This window comes from Heterocephalus glaber, unplaced genomic scaffold, assembly GCF_053883595.1.
Source record: "Heterocephalus glaber isolate CG9 unplaced genomic scaffold, H.glaber_assembly_v1.0 deba00001615, whole genome shotgun sequence".
Classification (NCBI taxonomy): Eukaryota; Metazoa; Chordata; class Mammalia; order Rodentia; family Bathyergidae; genus Heterocephalus; species Heterocephalus glaber.
Window position 1 is genome coordinate 1,429,250 of NW_028258386.1, and position 18,701 is coordinate 1,447,950.

The following is an 18,701-nucleotide window of genomic DNA, read 5'->3' on the forward strand; positions in this document are numbered from 1 at the left end:
GGCAATGCCGGTAGTTTTATTACAGTATACTGTTTTCATTGTTCTACTTTATCAGTAGATGTTGTTAAATGCAGTGTGCCTGATTTCTAACTTACACTTTATCGTAGATGTGTCTAGAGAAAACACCAGATACAGAGCTCAGTTCTGCCCAGGGCTGCAGCCACCCACCCACCCACCAGGACTCCTGGATCTCGCCCTCTGCGAAGAAGGGCTGACAGTGCCAACAGGGAAGGTCTGCCCCACCCTGTGGCTCCAGGCAGCCTGGTCCCCTGGTCCTCTGGTCCTCCTTGTGGGCGCACCTGCCCGGCTGAGCCCTGAGAGGCCCCACTCCCAGACTAAGAAGGGCAGTTCAGAGTCAACCCCGATGCTTGCAAATGGTGGAGTCCGCGTCAGGCTCCATCCGTGACCAGCGATGACCCAACACATAGCGCACCCAAGGCAATCGCCCCAACTGGTTAGGAAGTGCTTTGGAAAATGTGTCCTGTTCATCTAGTGACAAACCCCAGGAAAGACACAGCATTTCACAGCATGAGGCCTGTGCGAGAAGATGGGACTTCACACAGACAAAACCCTAAGGTGGAGGGAGGCATGGTCCTCCCTGCAGGCAGCTGGGTCTAGGCAGACTCCCTGCTATGCGCAGACTGGGCTCCTGCCCAAAGCAGGAAGGGGGCTGAGGGCCCAAGCCCCCCTCAGAGCTGTGACGCAGAGGAGGTGGGGTTCTGGTGCTTGAGCATGAGTGTGTGCATGTGTGTCTGTGGGTGTGTGACTGTGTGTGTCTGTGTGCATCCGTCTCCATGTACGTCTGTGTATGCATTTATATGTGAGCGTGTCTGTGCATGTGTGACTGTGTGACGGCACACGCCTGCGTGTGTAGGGCAGGGAGGGTGGCTGGGGTACTGCTCCTGTGGAACATCATCCTCTGCCCCCTGAGGGGGCTGCCGTCACCCCGTCACCTGGAAGGCAGAGGTGAGGCTGCAGAGTGACCTGGAACACAGCCCTGTGCGGCTCCTCCTCACGGTCCTCCTGCTCCTCAGCCTCCCCATCTACACTGCTGACTGTGGGTGTCCAATGCTGTGTTTCAAACCACCCCAAAAACACAAAGCCTTAAAAATAATGATTTCCTGGGGCTGCAGATGTGGCTCTTATGTCGCATGCATAAGGCCCTGAGTTCCATCTCTCTCAGTGCAAAACCTAAAATTAAATAACTAAGTTAAATTTTAAAATAAGTACTATGAGCTCTCATTGCTGTGTGGGCATCCCAAGCTTGGTAGGATACTTCTCACCTTGTCCTTCATGCAGTCACACTCCGCTGGTGGCTGGGGCTGCAGTGCCTGGCCTGACACCCAAAGTGACCCCTTCTGGACTGGCTGTGTGCGGTCAAGATGCCTATGAGTGCCCTTTCCTTATGACTACCTTCTCCCTGCAAGACTGTCAGCCTAGAATCCCAAAAGTCCTGGGATGTGTGACCCGGCCCACAATGTCACGTCTGCTGAGCGAGAGAGCAGCTGAAGCCAGCCTGGTGCAGCACCTCTCAGTGTGAGGAGCGGCCCTTCGATCAGCCATTGTCCCAGCTCCCAGATGTCACCTTCAGAACTCACAGTCCTTGATCCTGTGCCCTGGACAGAGAGTTCTGATGAGCAAACATCTAACCATGTGAGGGGTGAGTGCCGAAAGGGTACAATGAACAGCTCGACTTCCAAGTCACTCACAGAAAGTCGACCTTTCTGCTCTGCCTTGGCCCCTAGGTCCATGTTTTGGAAGCCAGGCCCTCAGTCTGATGGTGCACATGTAGCTGGACTTGGAAACGTTGGCACCCAGCACCCAGCTTCCTGTCTCTTGAGGTGACCTTGCACCCCAACATACACTCTCCTGCCATGACAGCATCTGCAAGAGGGCTGTAGGCAGAAGCCAAACCATGGGCATCTGTGATGATTGAGTGATTGTATCAATTTGAGAAGCTTGGTTAAGAGAAGCTAGCTAAATCGGCTCGACAATTCCACACCCTAGGGTGTGAAAGACCCAACCTAGGGCAGCTTGTGGCCTGGATGCTGTAAAGGGGAAATGAGGCAGGATGGATCTGTTTCTGTTTCTTCAGAGGAGCTCTGGTCTTCCCCTTCACCTTGGACGTCATCTCCTGGCTTCCAGCACAGACACACTCTTTGGCTTCTGGAGATGATTCTTCAGCCTCCATCACAGATCCATTGCCCTCCTGATACGGAATCACTCCTGATATGGAACACTGCAGTGAGCTCCAGACCTTCCACAAAATGCTTGGGTCTCAGGTGTGCAGACAGACCCTCTGCACTCTTCCTCCTCCAACTCTGTGGGTGGCCACTGTAAGCCAATCCTGTAAATTCTTATGTATTTGTATACCCTATCTAATATCTGTTTTTCTATTAAATACTGACTGATACAGTGTCTGTTCTTAGACTTCCTCTCCAAACTGTGGTCTTGATGAAACTGGCCTGCCTCAGATAGTTCCATGATAGTCATGAAAAACAAGGCTAGCACACTATTGAAATAGAAAGAAATAGGGGCCGGGGATTTAGCTCAGTGTTTCCGCTGCCTGCCTGGCAAGGGCAAGGACCCAAGTGTGATCCACGGTACCAAAAAAAAAAGGAAGAAATAAAATAAAAACTGGAATGTGAGGGGTGTGGCTCAGTGGTAGAGCGCTTGCCTAGCATATGCAAGGATCTGAGTTCAATCCCCAGCAAGGGAGGAAGGAAAAGAGAGGAAAGAAAGAAAGCGGAAAGAAAGAGAGAGAAGACAAAAAAGACTCTGGAGACTAGATTCTAAAATAATATGGATTAAAATAAGTACAAATGGGGAAATGACATCCAGGTGTCTTTTTTGAACAAAGAATCCAGTAATATGGATTCTATAAAAGATACACTTAATAAGATGAAAACTTAAAAATGAAAAAATAGGCAAAGAAGGAACAAAAGAAAGCCCAGAAAAATAAGGGAAATACTGAAGGGAAAAATAAGATCCAAAACAAGAATATCATAAGGAAAATTTTAGTTATTGAAAGAACAGTGGATTGCGAATGTATACTGGTAATAATATGCATGTGTTTCCCTAAAATACAGCCTCAAAATATAAAAAATAACAACTGAAAGAACTATGGAGAGATATAGATAGACCATCAAACACCAGAGCTGAAGATTTTAGTACATCTATTATTTCTCAATAATAGATCAACCGGACAATAAACATAAGTAAACACATGTGAAATATATAATACGTACAAAACTTGCCACTCAACCAACAGACAGTGTGCGAGTTCTGTCACAGACACAATATTCACGAAATCAACCGTGGCACGCATGAGGCCTCTGAGTTATAACAGAAATCAATACTGCATAAGCCCTCTCTCTAACCATAATGTAATCACATCAAGGCAGTAACGAGAGGATAGCAGCTAAAAGAATTCCCATGTATCTGAAAAAGGTAGAAAATTGCACATAAACAAAATATAGAACAACCACAAAAAAGGAAAATAGGTATGGATGGAAAATAAATGGAATGAATGAGTTAATGAATGAACGAATTCAAAGCAAATGAAGATATGAACAACTCTAAGTCTGCAAATATGAAAACCTAGAGAAAATAGATAAATTTCTGGCAAAGCATAAAACGCCAAAATTGGAGCAAGAAGAAAGAAAAAGTTGGTAGATCAATAACCATTAAAGAAGTTAAAATAGTAATCAAATACCCATTCCCCAGACATCTCAGCCAGAGCCATTTAACAAGTAAGTTCACCCAGACTTGCAAGGGAAAGAAGATCCCAGCACAGGGAAGGTGTTTGAGAAACTAGGACAGGGGAGAATGCAGCCCTAGTTATTTTATTAAAGCAGAATAATATTGATCCCCAAATTCGAGAAAGACAGAGCAAGGAAAAAAATTATCAAGCCATGTCACTTGTGAATATAGATGCAAAGACTCATCACACTTGCTGGACCCAACAGTGTGTTAGAAAACAGAGTACACCTCAAGGCTCCATCTGCACCGAAGCTCCCAGCAGACCCAGGCCCCGTGGTGGTGCTTAAATCAGGGGATGGCTCACCTCGGGTTTCCAGACCAATGAGGATTACTGTGGCTGGACCAGTATGCTCCTCCCAGGCACATTCACATCTGATTTCTTCTCCTCTGCATGCAAGTTCCACTTCAGTGAACAATAATTCCTCCTAAGAAAAAAAGTAGCACACCTAATAGGATTTAGGAGAAATGAAAGGAAGATTTAATATTAGAAAATCTATCAGTAAAATCTCCCAATGAAGGGCTGGGGATTTAGCTCAGTGGCACCACGTCTGGTTTGAAAGCACAAGGTCCTGAGTTCGATCCCTGGTACCAAAAAAAAAAAAAATCTCCCAATGAATAACCTAAGGGGAAAGCTGCATGATTATCTCAATTGACAGAGAAATGGCATTCATTAATGTCCAGTACCTGTTATGCATGAGGTGAACTCCAAAGAAAGCGATGATATGAGAAAGGTCTTTCCACAACCTGTTAAAGCTGTATCCTAGGCCCACAGGCCGTTATCCTTTATCTATGTACATGTTCCATACATTTGCTTTACATCATTTAAGGATTCCTGTCTGCTATGTAACAATGATCACCAAATGAATAGGCCTGAGAGCCACCTAGAAAATTAGTAAAGTACACTTCTCATTGAGTCTGGGTGGGTCCTGAGGCATGGCCTTGGGACTATATTTGGTCCCTGGTCCTTTGCTCTTTTTCTGTGTCTCTCCACATTCTGGCTACCATGCAGCTCACAGCCTTCTTGTACTATGCCCTTCCGCCATGTTGTTCCTGCCTTGGAGCCAGCCAGCCATGGACTGAAACCTCAGTAACTGTGAACCAAATAAACTCTTTTCCTTTATGTTTCAGGTGTCAAGTATTTTGTCTCAGCAATGGAAAGGGGACTAATATAATGTCCAAGCTCTTCTGTTCAATATAGTACTAGAGACAGGATGTAGAAATGGGCTTATTATTGTTGCAAAAAAAAAAGTCGAATCCCTACTTTTGATCCTATGCTAAGAAGAACTTCATATCTGAGGTATATGTCGGTCATTTACCAAGGTAATCCAAATGTGAAAGCTAAAGATCATATAAAAAGCAATGTAAGAAAATTTATTTGGGACCCAAGGGTAAAGAAAGACTCCTTAAATGAGGTATAAAAGCACACAATGTGGAACATAGATGTGTTTGACCATATCAGAATGAAGCAATTTTGTTTAATAAATAGTCAATGCTATAGTTAAGTGAAAGATTGGAGAAGATGGTCGCAGTATCTACTGTACCACCCAAGAATATTCAAGGAACTTCTGCAAAGTAGCAACAAAATAATCACCCACAGTCAAAGGATAAAGGCCAAGACGAGGCTACTATAAACAGTTAAATTAGGTAGAAATATTACAGGCAGTCAAACAGGGCTAGGCCCTGGAGGGAGTCAGTGCAGATGAGAACACATTGCAACTGTGGTTGGAGGCACATCTGAAGAAGAGCAAGGTCACAATGGCCAGGTTTACATACTTCCATAAGGGACAGAGAAGCTTGATATTATTGGTACCCCTCCTTTGAGATTTCCCGTGTAAATACACCATTGTATCATTAAGGGTGGGCCATCCTCTCCCGCCCACTAAGTTGAAGACTAAGACTAAAGACAAGACTGAGACTATAGATTGTCGACCAAGGTTAATGATGTCATCCACATGCCCTTGCTACTATTGGATCAATATTAGCCAAGTGGCTATACTTGTAATCTTACTGGTTGATTGTAATTTTGACCCACATTGTACCTCTCATGATTTTGCTCTATAAATCTTTCTCAGAGAAACGGGTTCATGGGCAAGCCATTCAGGACCCCTCCTGTCTCTCAGGAGCTATTCCTATTCCCCAGTAAATTTTCCTACTCTTAACCTCTGTTTTTCCTTAGAATTAATTCTTCAACTTCAGGAAACATGAATTCGGTGTATCTGACATCTAGCAGGTTTGTTATTGGATAGCTTGTTTCTAAATAAGTGGCTTGCCAGCTAAACGTTACTGGGTTCAGGTTGCTCACATCTCCTTCTGGAATTAGATTCCAGGTTCTTCTCATCTCAAACAAAGAGTTGGACAAAATGAGCAAAAAGCAGTGCCAAAGTTTATTCAAGGAAGCAAAAGTGAAGAATGGGAAAGAAACTGGCTCTACAGAGCAAGCTTGGGCCAAGTAAAAGGAGAAAAAGAGGGAGAGAGCAAAGATAAAAGCACACGCTGCGTGTGGAAACACAGCGTGGGCTATCATGGAAAGCCACGATAGCGCCGCTCCTCATGGCTGCCTTCCTTTTGTGCTTTCCAGATCTCGAGAAAACCTTGAGAACTTCTACATCCAGGGCCTGAGAGGCAGTGCTGGGCCAGCCTCAGGCTGAAGAAAGGTCTGGCCCATCCTATTGAAAACCTACTGGACTTCTCCGGAGAAGGCCACACACAGGGCTTTGGGAACTGTTCTGCGCATGTGTCCAATTAACAGGTCACGCCCACTTCCCCAGCCAGCTTTGCCATGCCCTAGTCTCCTGTCTCAGGTTGGGCGTTACATCTGCCCCCCACACACACCCTGTGTCAAGGGAACTCACAGAAGGGAAACTCAGATTGTCTTCAGTACACAGAAAGATGCCTTGCCTCATTCAGAATCAGGAAGCACGCATGAAAAGAATTACCCCATCATGGTGACAAAATTAAAAAGCCTGAAAAAATCCACAACTCAGCATTGGCAAAGCTGCAGGAATCAGGAAGACTCATGTATGAGTGGGTGGAGAAATGGGTGCAGCGGTCCTGAGGAGCAATCAGTTAGCATTTCATGAAATCAGGTGCTGGGGTCAAGCCAGTGCTGCTTGTGGCTTTTCCAGGAACATGAGCTAAAATCTGCAGAGATGCAACTCAGAGACGCCCATCCATCTGAGGAGCACTGTTTAAGGAGTCCAGGGGCTAGAGGCAACCTTAGTGCCCACTGCCAGGGGTCTGGTTAACAAAACAGACATGTGCTGCCTAGGAATACTCTGCTGTTGCTTAGGAATGCTCTGTGGTTGAAAGGGGCAATGAATATGATATCTATACAGCTCCCCGGATGTAGTTTACAACAGGATGCTGATTGGGGGCCAAAAAAATCTATAGCACTTGACAAACAATACTAAATATTTTATACAAATGAATAACTGCTCAAAGGCACTCTGCTATGTGGGGGTTGAGAGAAAAGGAAAAAATAATGTAAAATAAGAAAAAGACATTGGATGAATGACAACAGGCCACAAAATGAGGAATAATTATTAACTCAATGTTTGCCTCTGGTGTCCAATAAATAAATAACTCTGTGTGGGCCCCTGGAACCAATAAATAAATGTAATCATGGATAAGTTCATTTAGGATGTAACAGCAATCCAAAACCTAAAGGGTTTTTTTTTGAAGAACTTGGCAAGCTGATCCTTAAGCTCATGTGGAAGCCATAAGAATTGCTTAAAGTTAAAAATAATAACAACAACAACAAAATGCACAGAAAATTTAGGAACAGCCTGGTGAAAAGACACAAATCGTGGACACAATGAAATCCACATGCAGGACAGTAAATTTCAGCTAGATGGGTTTACACCCACCCAGGGACAGCCCCCCAGAAGACAGAGATAGTCTATCAAAGGTCTGAACATAAAGATTTCATTAAAGTACAAACATAACACAGAGCATAAACTATTAGACTCTGGAGTGGGGAAGACCTCTCTAAACAAAACCAGAGACTGAGACGCTGTAAAAGAAATACTTTTGATTGCATAAACTCAAAGTTTTATATGGGAAAAGTCACAATCAACAGTTTTCAAGCCAGGCATGGTGGCAAACGCCTATGATCTCAGCACTTCTGGGAGGCTGAGGCAGGAGGATCACCACAAATTGGAGGCCAGCCTGGTCTACATATTGAGCACAAGGCCAGCCTGGACTACTTAGCAAGACTGTCTCAAACAAACAAACAAACAAACAAAACAGCTTTCAAACACCAGTGACAGACTGGGAGAAAATGTTTACCATATCTATTACAGGAAAAGGATTAATATCCCAAAGAGATAAAGAGCGCCTAGCAGTAATAAGCAAAAGACAAACAACCCGGCAGAAACAAAGGCGAGGCATATAAACAGGAATCTATGGAACAGAGGAAAACAAGCAGCCCATAAACATATGAAAGGAAGCGTAGTCTTCCTAATCATGAAACCACAAATTAAAACAGAAACAGAAAATCTAATTCCAGGTTCTGCTGTTGGAGTGGCAAAAATTCTCAGATTGGATTCCACACTGGAGCAGCGAGGCTGCAGAATGAGCCTTCTGTCCTCGTCCTCCCTGGGTAAGAGCATTAATTGGATTCATTTTGAAATTTTTTATATGTGATTATGACGTTTCTGAGCATGACTTCCCAGACCCCTCCCAGGAGTGTTTGAGAGTGGTAAATATAGTCTCAGACGGGTGTGATGACTCACACCTGTACTTTGCAGGGCTGAAGCAGGAAGACCTCAAATTGAGCATCAGCCTGGGCAACTTAGCAAATTAACAAGACCCCATCTCAAAATATAAAAAACTTTTTAAAGGGCTGGGATGAAGCTCTGTGTGAAAGACCCCGGTTCAGGCTTTTATTCTCACCCTGGGAGTCTCTGGACCACTGGCCCCTCGTCAGCATTGGAAGCTGCCTGTACTTGGCCCTGGGCTCCTCCATCAGGGGCATGATGGGGTCACCTTGGTCATGGGTGAGGAGCCCAGGCTTGAGGTCACCAGAGGAACCAGCCTACCCAGGCTCCAGAGCACAGCAAGGTGGCCACAGCAGGAGGAGGCCCAGGCACTGTTCTGCCCATGGGTGAGGACCTAGCCAAACCCTGGAAAAGCCCATCAAGGGATGAGGGGCTGGGCCACCTCCAGGGGACAGGAAGTCGGGGTCAGCTGACCGGAAGTTTCCTGGTCATTGTGGCTTTTCTTGGGAGCCCCCGCTAGTGGTGCTTGGGGTTGAAAAGTGACTCCACCAAAAATGTTTTGTTTTGTTTTGTTTGTACTGGGGATCTAACTCGGGTCCTTGTGCTTGCGCAGCAGTCGGTGAAACCACTGAGCTAAATCCCTGCCCCCCAAAAATGTTTTTAAGAACCTCAAGGAGAAGGAAGAAGAGGAAGGAAGAATAGAGGAAGGGGCAGAGAGGAGGAGGAGGAGGAAGAAGATAAAAAAAAGCAGAAGAGGAAAAAGACCAAGAGGGAAGAGATGGAGGGAGAGGAGAATACAGTTATTTTACTTGGTTAAATTAACGAGGAAGATTCAAGGGTGGACTTCCTCGAGTAAGGCAGAGGACCTGGGTTCCAGGAAGGCATCCTATGGGTTTCATTTGCTTCCTCTCACCCCGCCCCTCCCTCCACTCTGTCTTCCTGGCCACGCAATGTCGATGCCTTCTATAGCTCCAGACTCATGTTATCCTCATGACTAGGAACTAAGGGACATTTTCTCTTCTTTTTTGTACTGGGGGTTGAACTCAGGGCCTTCACGCTGAGCTATATCCACAGGTTTTGTTTATTTGTGTGTTTTTTGTTTTCTTTTTATTCTGAGAAAGGGTCTCACTAAATTGATAAATTGCCCAGGACGATCTCAAACTTGAGATTTTCCTGCCTCAGCCTCCCAAAGTACTAGGATTATAGGTGTGCGCCACCACACTAACAGTTCTAACCAAAGTCCTAGAATTAAACCTAGGGGCCAGGCCTGAGGAGCTTGTCCCTCTCTAATCACCAGGGCCAAGGTGTCCCAGGAAGTTCCCCAAAGGAGAGATGGGGACCCCCAACTCACTCCCCCCCAAGGGTAGGTTGTAGGTTTGCTGACTTATATCACAGAAATGAATGGCAGGATGCACCAGGGTGAGACATCAGAAAGCTTTATGAGGAAGGATTTTTAAATTGCACACTCAGAGAAATAGAATACGCTGGAGAGAGAGGCGTTTTATGCTCTAGGGTTGGGGTATTTCTGCAGTCTTGGGGCACCCTCAAAATGGTGCCGTAGGTGCCAGCTGTGGTGGCATGAACCTATAATCCCAGCACCCAGCAGGCTGAGAGGCAGCAGGATCACTGTGAGTTTGAGGCCAGCCTGAACTACATAGTCTCAAAAAAGTTCTCATTTTGTGTTACGAAGTTGAACAGGGACTGGGAAGTCCTGAGTCAGGGGTGGGCACACAGTAGACCCTGGTGGCTGTGACACATCTGGCCCCCCACCCCCACAAACTGGCATCCCCCCATCGTCAAAAAAGCAGAGGCCGAGTCCTAGGAGATGGTGGCTCTTCCCAGCAGGCTTGTCTCAGGAGAATGTAGACTGCATGATGGAGGGATGTGTTCAGAAAATGGAAATATTTGGCCAAGCCTTCAGAGATTTAATGAAAATTAATATTATGTCTTATCAAAGCCGAAAGCTCAAGGCTGCGTGTGTAGAAGAATCTGTTTAACCAATTAGCTGTGTCTGTATGACTGTCCAGGCTTCATCGAGGCCTCTTCTCCTCTCGTGGCCAGAGCTGCTGCCGCCGCTGTGTGCATTAAACAAGGAGCCCGGCTCAGTGGGGGAACGATAATTCGACAAGGAGAGCTTCCGGTGAGACTTGGCAGGGAGAGTGGGATGTGGCCCCCTGTGGCCCCCTGGAATGGCTCAGCATCGATGCTGAGTGAAACTTCATGGAAGGACGGCAAGCGGGAAGCAAGAGGAGTGGGGCTCCAGCACCCACCAGCTGCGTGACCTCAGGCAGGGGACTTGACCACTCTGAGCTGGAAAGTGCACTTCACACAGCTACAGGAGATTGGAATAACAGCCATCCAGAGGCTCCACTGAGCCGACTTGACATGGGCTGCATCTTACAGGCATTTTCCACTGGAATTTACTCATAATGTTTTGGAAGTTTTCTATTCATATTTTCCATCAAAATGACAGGAATCCCAAAGATCCCTGCAGGGAAGCAGGTGTCCTCATACACTTGCTAGTGGAAGTATAAATTCATGTGGCCTCAGTGAGAAGTTTGGCAGGGCCGACCACAATCACAGGTGTGACCTTTTCTTTAACAATTCCACATTGAGGCATTGATCCTATAGAAACTTTTTCCTGTGAACAGATGAGGGGTGAAATGACATTCAATCCTCGTTGCACTATTGTAATAGTGAAAGACTAGAAGCCACTGTATCTCCAGTATGGATTCCACAGCCTCACTGTTGTTGATATTTTGCAAGGGATAATTCCTTGCTTCGAGAGCAATCCTATTCATGGTAGAGATTTAGCAGCACTCATAACCTGTACTAAGTAACAGGAGCACACACACATCTGGCTGATGACTGTATCCATTTGTCCATGCTGAGACAAAGTACCTAACATACAGAAGAAAAAGTTCATTTGGGCTCATGGTTTCAAAGGGTTCAGTCCATGGGAAGCCAGCTCCAAGGTGGAAACATCATGGTGGAAGGGCAGGGTAAAGCCAAGAAAGAGAGGGAGAAGGGAGGAGCCTGGGACCAGAACACACCCTTCCAGGCCACACACCCCAGGGAACCTCCTCCAGCCGGGCCCCGCCTCCTAGGAGTACACTCAGCTATGAACAACACATTGATTCACTGATGATGATGTTAGTGTCCCAAGAGCTAACCACTTTCCCAAAACCTCACCTCTGAACACATGAAAAATGTCAGGGACATTTTTTGAACCAAACCATAACACTGACAATCGAAAGTGTCTCTTGACACTACCAGTGAAAAATCACTGCAGGATGAGACCATGGGTTAAATCCCCTGAGGCCCCTCCCACAGTGGAAGGCGTGCATGGGGGATGAAAAGGGGCTCTGTGTGTGATGAGGTCAGGGCTCCACGGTGTGGTGCTAAGTAACTTAGGGACAGCAGCAGGCATGCCACTTCTGTAATCAAGAACTCGAGGACAGTGAAGGGGACACAGGCGATAACAGACAGTCTAGTCCACACGTGAGAAGGGGATTTGGTTGTGGCTGTGGCGGGAAGTTGCTGGAAGCTTAACCTCTAAATTAATGTGGTAAAGGTGTTTAGAGACCAGGCCCCTGGAAGTGATCAGGACAGGGGAGGTCGTGAGGGCATTAGCAGCTTTACAGGAAGAGGGAGGGACCTGAGCCTATGCTAATGCCATCTCCTATGTGACACCCTCCACCATGCTAGCACCCAGCCCCAGCAAACCTCCATTCTTCATAACTACCTGCTCTTCGGTATTTGGTTACAGCAGAACAAGAGGACCAAGACCACTTTTCACCCTTGGAAAAATGGGAAATTTCACATTAAAAGTTCCGACTCCCGGGCTGGGGATTTAGCTCAGTGGTTTCTCTGCCTGCTGTGCAACCACAAGGACCCGAGTTCGATCCCCAGTACCCCCCCCAAAAGTTCCGACTCCCAAGTTGTTCTGAGAAGCCCTAGCCTGAAGCCCTGGGGCACATTCTTGCACCTGGATCCCAAGAGCACGGGCTTCTTGGCCCTGCCCTGGTCCCCAAGGTGGTGGGCCTACTCCAGGGACCTCTGTACACTAGGACACCTCGACTCAGAAGTCAGAGAGATTCAAGCAGAAGAACAGCAGGGTCAAACCACGGGCTGTCCCTTAGGGAGCAGCTGACCTGCTGTGAGCCTCAAGCCTTCAGCTCTGTCACAGAGTCAGTGTCCTGGAATGAGGTCCTCCCACTATGGGGATCCCTGCTCCAACCCTGACTGCTTCTGCTGGAGCACCCAGGATGGCAGAAGGGCCTCGGCTAGCAGCATCCCCTCTCTCTCTCTCTTAGTACCTGAGTGCTGAGAAGGGGAAAGCTATTGTCAAAAAGATATATTAGCCTTTAAAATGTCCCAAAGATAGATATTCATCAGGTTGTTGTTTATAACAGCGGAGAGAGAAAGAGAGAGAACACAAAATAAATGACAGAGTAACTTTAGAAGATGAATTACTATGCAGCCGTAAAAATCATGCTCTTATGAAATATTAAGACTGGAAAATTTTCATGGAAAGCTACTCTGAAGGTCAGCATGATGCCAATTTGGTCAAATACACCTATTATAAGCCCAGTCACACATCTGCTTGGGTTAAAATTTCCTTTTTGTCACGTACCAGCTTTGTGGCCCTGGGAGAGCTTCTTAAACCCCCTATGTCTCCATTCTTTTAGCTGTAAAATGAGGAATATCCAAACAGCAACTCCCTAATGAATTGGCTTGTAAGACAAAGAAGATAAGCCCTGAGACTCTGCAACAGCCAGCCCCTATTTGCTAGGAGTTGTGGTTTAATCTGGATGTTTCCCGAAGGCCCATACACAAAAGGTTGAGTCCCCAGCTGATTGGGACCCAATTAAATTGGGAGCTGGTAAAACCTTTAAGAGGCAAGCCCTAGTGGGAGAAAGTGAGGTCATTGGAGGTGTGGCCTAGAGGGGAATATAGGGACCCATCCCTCTTCTCTCTTCTTGCTTCTTATCCCCATGGATAAGTCAACAGCCTTGCTCTACCACACCTTCCCATCATGAAGCACTGAGCCATCACAGGCCCAAAAGTAACAGGGACAATCAACTATGGACTGAAACACCTGAAACCATAAGCCAAAATACTCATGAGCCATCCATCCCCAGTGTCCCAAGTCCCTGCCTTGTGTGTTCTCTCCATCCCTCTCCTCCATCCCCACTACCCCATGTGGCTGGCTGAAGCAAGACCTCCAAAGGTGTCCCAAGTCCCAATCCCTGGACCCTGGGAATGTGTCATCCAGCACAGCAAAGAGGGCTCTGCAGACGTGAGGAAGTTTAGCACGGACTGTCCAATGTCCTAAGGTAACAGAAGGAGGCAAGCATCGGGGAGGAGATGCTATCTTAGGGCTGAGGCTGCAGTGATGAGCTTTGAAGATGGAAGGCAGCTCCACAGATGAAGGAATGTCTATGACCACTGGATGCTGGGAAAGGTCAAGAAGTAGGATCTCCTCTCCAGCTTCCACAGAGGAAGGGGACTTGGCAGAAACTTTGACTTTTTTTTTTTTTTTTTTTTTTTTGGTACCAAGGATCGAACTCAGGTCCTTGCGCTTGTGCAGCAGGTGGTGAAACCACGGAGCTAAATCCCCAGCCCATTTTGAATTTTGTCTAGTGAGACCCATGTCAGTCTTCTGGCCTCCAGAAATTTAATAAGTTTGTGTTGTTTTAAGCCACTCAGTTCATGGTAACCTGTGACAGCCATGGGAGCCAAGCAACCGTGCCTGAAGTTCCAGCCCACCACACCCACTCCCCCGTGCCACCTGTGTGGCATGAAAGTCACTCGGGGCCACTGCACCAGAGGTCTCACAAAAACCCACACTGATCTTATCAACACTGAGCAAGCAGGGATTCCCATCCCTGTCGCTCCCTGAGGGTGGCATCTAGGACTTGTCACCTGGAGCCTGCCATCCATTTTGCCCACTGTTTGTCACTTCTCTTGTATTAAGGACAATTCCTGACATTGTAAAAGGAGTGATCCTAGCTCTCATCGACATAAATAAAATAGAAGAGAATCTATTGGCTCACTTGCCAAGAAAGCTTGGGACTCCAGGCACAGCTACATCCAGGAACACTTGAAGAATCCCTCTTTTGCTACTTTTGGCCACACTTCCCTCTGAGCCAACTTCATCCTCAGGCAGGGTCTGTCTTTGTATGCCAAACAGCCCCATCTCACAAGGGTCAGGCTTCCCTTCTTCCAGCTTCATTACTTTCTGTTGAGGGAAAAGCCTCAGGCAATGATTGGCTCTGCTGAAGTCATGTACCCACCTCCCAAACCAATCGCTACAGCTCTGAGAGATGCAAGTCTCTCATTGGCTAAGATTGAGTCATGTGCCCATATATAGACCCAGGGAGTGGCCTGGGTCACCTGACAGAACCACACAGACTAAGAAGGGGAGAAGGGCTGGTTCCTAAAGGAAAACTGCAGAGAGGAATAGATGCTGTGTGGTCAGGGATCACAAATGTTGCCTCCACACACCCCAAGTTTCAGCCTCACCCGACACTCAACTTTACCCAAAAGTCCCGCACTCCTTCCTTCCTCCCTGTTGATCTGTCTCCCTCAAATGTCATTGTCCTAGTCTGTCCCCACCTGTGCCCAGCCATGCCTCCTCCTGGAAGCCCCTGGAGCCCCAGGCTTGGGGATTGCTGCCTCCTTTGGGCTCCCCTAGCCTGGTTCTTCTCATCACTCAGCTGGTGCTGTGTGAGCCGCAGCCACAAATACCGAGTCCTGGCCGTGTGCCCGAGTCCCCCGTGCCTGGTCTCCTTGCTTTCCAGCCACTCATCATCCCAGAGAGGCAGATGCCCTGTTCCATCCTTCGTTCAGGCCTGGGGAAATTGAGGAACAGACAAGATGAGTGAAGGCCCAGGCCACCTGACCGCAGACCTGTGCTCTCGACCTGGGTCCTGTAGACCTCTCTGTAGATGGTGAAGAAGCAGGAAGGCCCTGTGTAAACTCAGAACACCACTGTCTCATTGCAGAACACTTAGGGCCATTCCTTCAGGGCTCAAGCCACCCTAGCTTCTTTCTGGCAGTTCAGACTTGTGTGATGCTCCCTGGGCTCAATTTCCCCATCTGTAAAATGGGATAACAACAGTGCTCACCTCTTAGAGTTGCAGCAAAGATGGAAAAAGATAGTGCTGCAGGGCTTCACACAGGACCTGGTGAGTAGTCAGAGCCTGCGGCCTTAGCGATGGGGATCTGAGGACAGCGGGACCACCAGTGTGTCCCTCCAACCTACAGGGAAAGGAGCGCTCCTCTCCCTTCCCCACGAACCACACAGCCAGAAAACCTGGTGGTCCTGAGGACTCCACTTGTCCAGTTCTCTTGAAAACTGGCCACATTCTCAGGAGCTGAGCGTTGGATGCCTGGCTCCTCTTAGAAGACTGTGCCTCCAAGAAACTGGTCCAGCACTGGGGTTGCCATGGAAACCATTGAATGTAAATTTCATTATCTGCCTCACCCAGCTAGGCTATCGATTCAGCAAGAGGGAAAGAAGTTGGGAGCTGTTTCCTTCCCCAAATGAAGCAGAAAGTGCAGCCCCACGGCAAAAGATGGAAAGGAGTGTGGCCAGGGGATCAAAACCTAGACGGGGAGATGGAAGAGGGGTGGGCCATAGGGCAGGGTGAGGGGGCCTGCAGAACAGCTCTCCACCCCAGGACCTGCTGGGACAGGGGAGCAGCACTTGAGCCATCAGCACCCAGTTCCCTCAGAAGCTCTCCTGCAATCACATGACAGCACCTACCTGCTGTGACCTGGGGCAAGTGGCCAAGCCTCTAGCCTGCTCCCTCAAGTGTGGAAAAGATAATACAAATGGCAGCCTACTAGGTTTGTCCTGGAAACATCATCACCCCGCATCCCACAGCCTCTCTGACACATTCTTTGCTTTTTCTCCAGCCTGAAATTCCCTCCATTGCTGTCACCAATGACATCATTACCCAAAGAGAAGAATGTTGTCCCCAGAAGCTGCGGTGAGAGAGTTTGAGTTCACCCATCAAAGAAGGTAATGGGAAAAGCTGGGTGTAGTGCCACACACCTGTAATCTCAGCACTCAGAAGGCTGAGGCAGGAGGATCGGTATGAGTTTGAGATCAGCCTGGACTAGAATAGTGAGTTCAAGGCCAGCCTAGACTACATAGTGGGACCCAGTCTCAAAAAATAAAAACAAAACAAAACAATAAACCCCAAAAGATAGGAGGAAGACTCTGGGCAGGAGAGACCCAGGACAGGGAAGTATATGGAGGAGCTTCTGGAGTGGAATTCCAGAGCCTAGGACACTGTAGAAATATGGACCACACATGTGTCAGGTGGAGGCACAGCCCAGGTCTGCATGCATTTCCGGGGTGCATGCAGCAGTAGGGTCTTCTGCCCCTGTGGTGCCCCTACCAGTGCCCCTAGGCTCCCTGTCCTCTTGGTTGCTGGCTTCACAGGGCCGCTGGGTTGGAGAGAGCAGGCGAAGCCAGTCACCTTCTTCATCCATCACCTCTATCTGGGGCTGGGATGCCAGCTCCCCAGGGGACCCGGGCCTGCCCAGGCTCCACCACATGCCAAGGGTACCCTGTCACATGCAATCCTGGCAGCTGTACCCACAGAAACACTAATTGGGAAGTGAGACGAGCGAAGTGCCTTTAATGAGCTACCTTGTTGTAACTCTAACTCATCAGCATTAGTTACAGAGACTCTGCTAATGAGGTGCCTGTCAGAGGGGGAAGCCTGGTGGGGCTGGGGAGGAGGCCAGGGAGCCAGCCAGGGAAGGAGCTGAGCCCGTGGGCCAAGGCCCTGCACCCACTGCTCAGCCCATCAGTCTGGAGGCCCAGGAGGCCCCTGCCAGGTGCAGGGTTAAGGGCCTGCCAGCAGGTGGGCACAAAGTGTCCCCAGGCTGGCCAGGGGATGCAGAGGGACCCAGAGGACCCACAGTCTTCCTCTGGGGACTACGGGCATGTTAGTGGATGGAGGGTCCTGGGCAGCTGGGTCCAGGTTCTTGGTAGCCCCAGCAAAGAACCGAGTGGGACACTCAGAAAGAGTATCAGTAAGAAGCACTCATGCAAGGGCCCATGCAAGGACACCACGGGCTGGGTGGGGTGCAAGGGGTCAAACCCACAGTGCAGAGGCTCAGCCGGCGCCAAGTACTCGCAGTTTTGCACATGCCCAAGGGTCTTGGGGGACAGGATGATCTTTCTCTGCTGATTTTCTGATGTTTTCAGTCAACCTTGCTCTCTGGTTTCTTCATTCTTGTCCCATTTCTTCACCTCCTGCCTCAGGTCCCCAGAGCCACTCCAGGCAGAGGCTCAGCCTGTCCGCAGGAAGGAGCACCTATAAGGACAGAAGTGCCCACCGAGGGGCGGCCCCCAGCTCCTCTGAGCCCACCTCACAGCCAGCGTGCTGCCTGGGCTGCCGGCCAAGGTGCGTCCCACCCCTCAGGGCCCTCCCTATGTGGCATCTGGGCACTCAGAGTTCATCCATCTCGTGTCCGGTGGAATAGATGTGGTTATGGTTTAAGTGGGAGAGCCTGGGCTGGGGTGGAGTTCACATGTGCAGGCATAGAGCTCAGCCTGGACTGGAAGAGGATCTGAGGCTGGGATTGGAGGAGAGTAACAGTTTGTAGCACTCAGTATCACTTTTAGTACTCAGTATCACTTTGTAGCATTCAATGTATCAATAAGGCACTGATCATTGGTCTTTTTTTTTTTTCACCTATGAAATAGGATGAATAACACCCACCTTCCTGAAATGCTGTGGGATCCTGAGAGACAGATCGTGCAGTGCCTGGCACAGTCAGATGCAGTGTCCACCTTTACACTGTTGTGAGCGGCAGTCACTGGGTGAGGTGGCCAAACCTGGCCACTCCACTCCGATGAGGACACTCCATGGCTAATCCCGTGTCTCTGGGCTCACCCTCCATGCTCTCCCTTCTGTCCTCATTGCTACATCCCCTCTCCTCTCCTCCTACCTGCCAGGATTGGCATCTCTTTAATTATAACGTCTGTGTTGCTTTAGGAGCTGTGTAATTCCTCCTGACAGCCTCCTATTTAAAATGAGTCAAACACTCAGAACTTGGTTTAAGAGTTGAGTCTTGGGGAAAATGCATTAATTGCCAAATGTTGCTAATTTCACTCAGATCAGGTAGCAGAATGAACATACACGTTTCCCCCCCCACCCCCAGGAATCTTGTGAAGCCAGCCAGAGTACAAGG

General features: G+C 48.2%; 1 long non-coding RNA gene across 1 annotated transcript; it reads left to right on the forward strand.

Moving 5' to 3' along the window:
• The first annotated feature begins 8,243 nt into the window (after positions 1–8,243).
• LOC147822433 (uncharacterized) lies at positions 8,244–18,501 on the forward strand. The gene is made up of 4 exons (XR_015445676.1): positions 8,244–8,362; positions 16,407–16,512; positions 17,770–17,911; positions 18,214–18,501. It is a non-coding gene; the product is annotated as an uncharacterized LOC147822433 (long non-coding RNA).
• Positions 18,502–18,701: the final 200 nt, after the last annotated feature.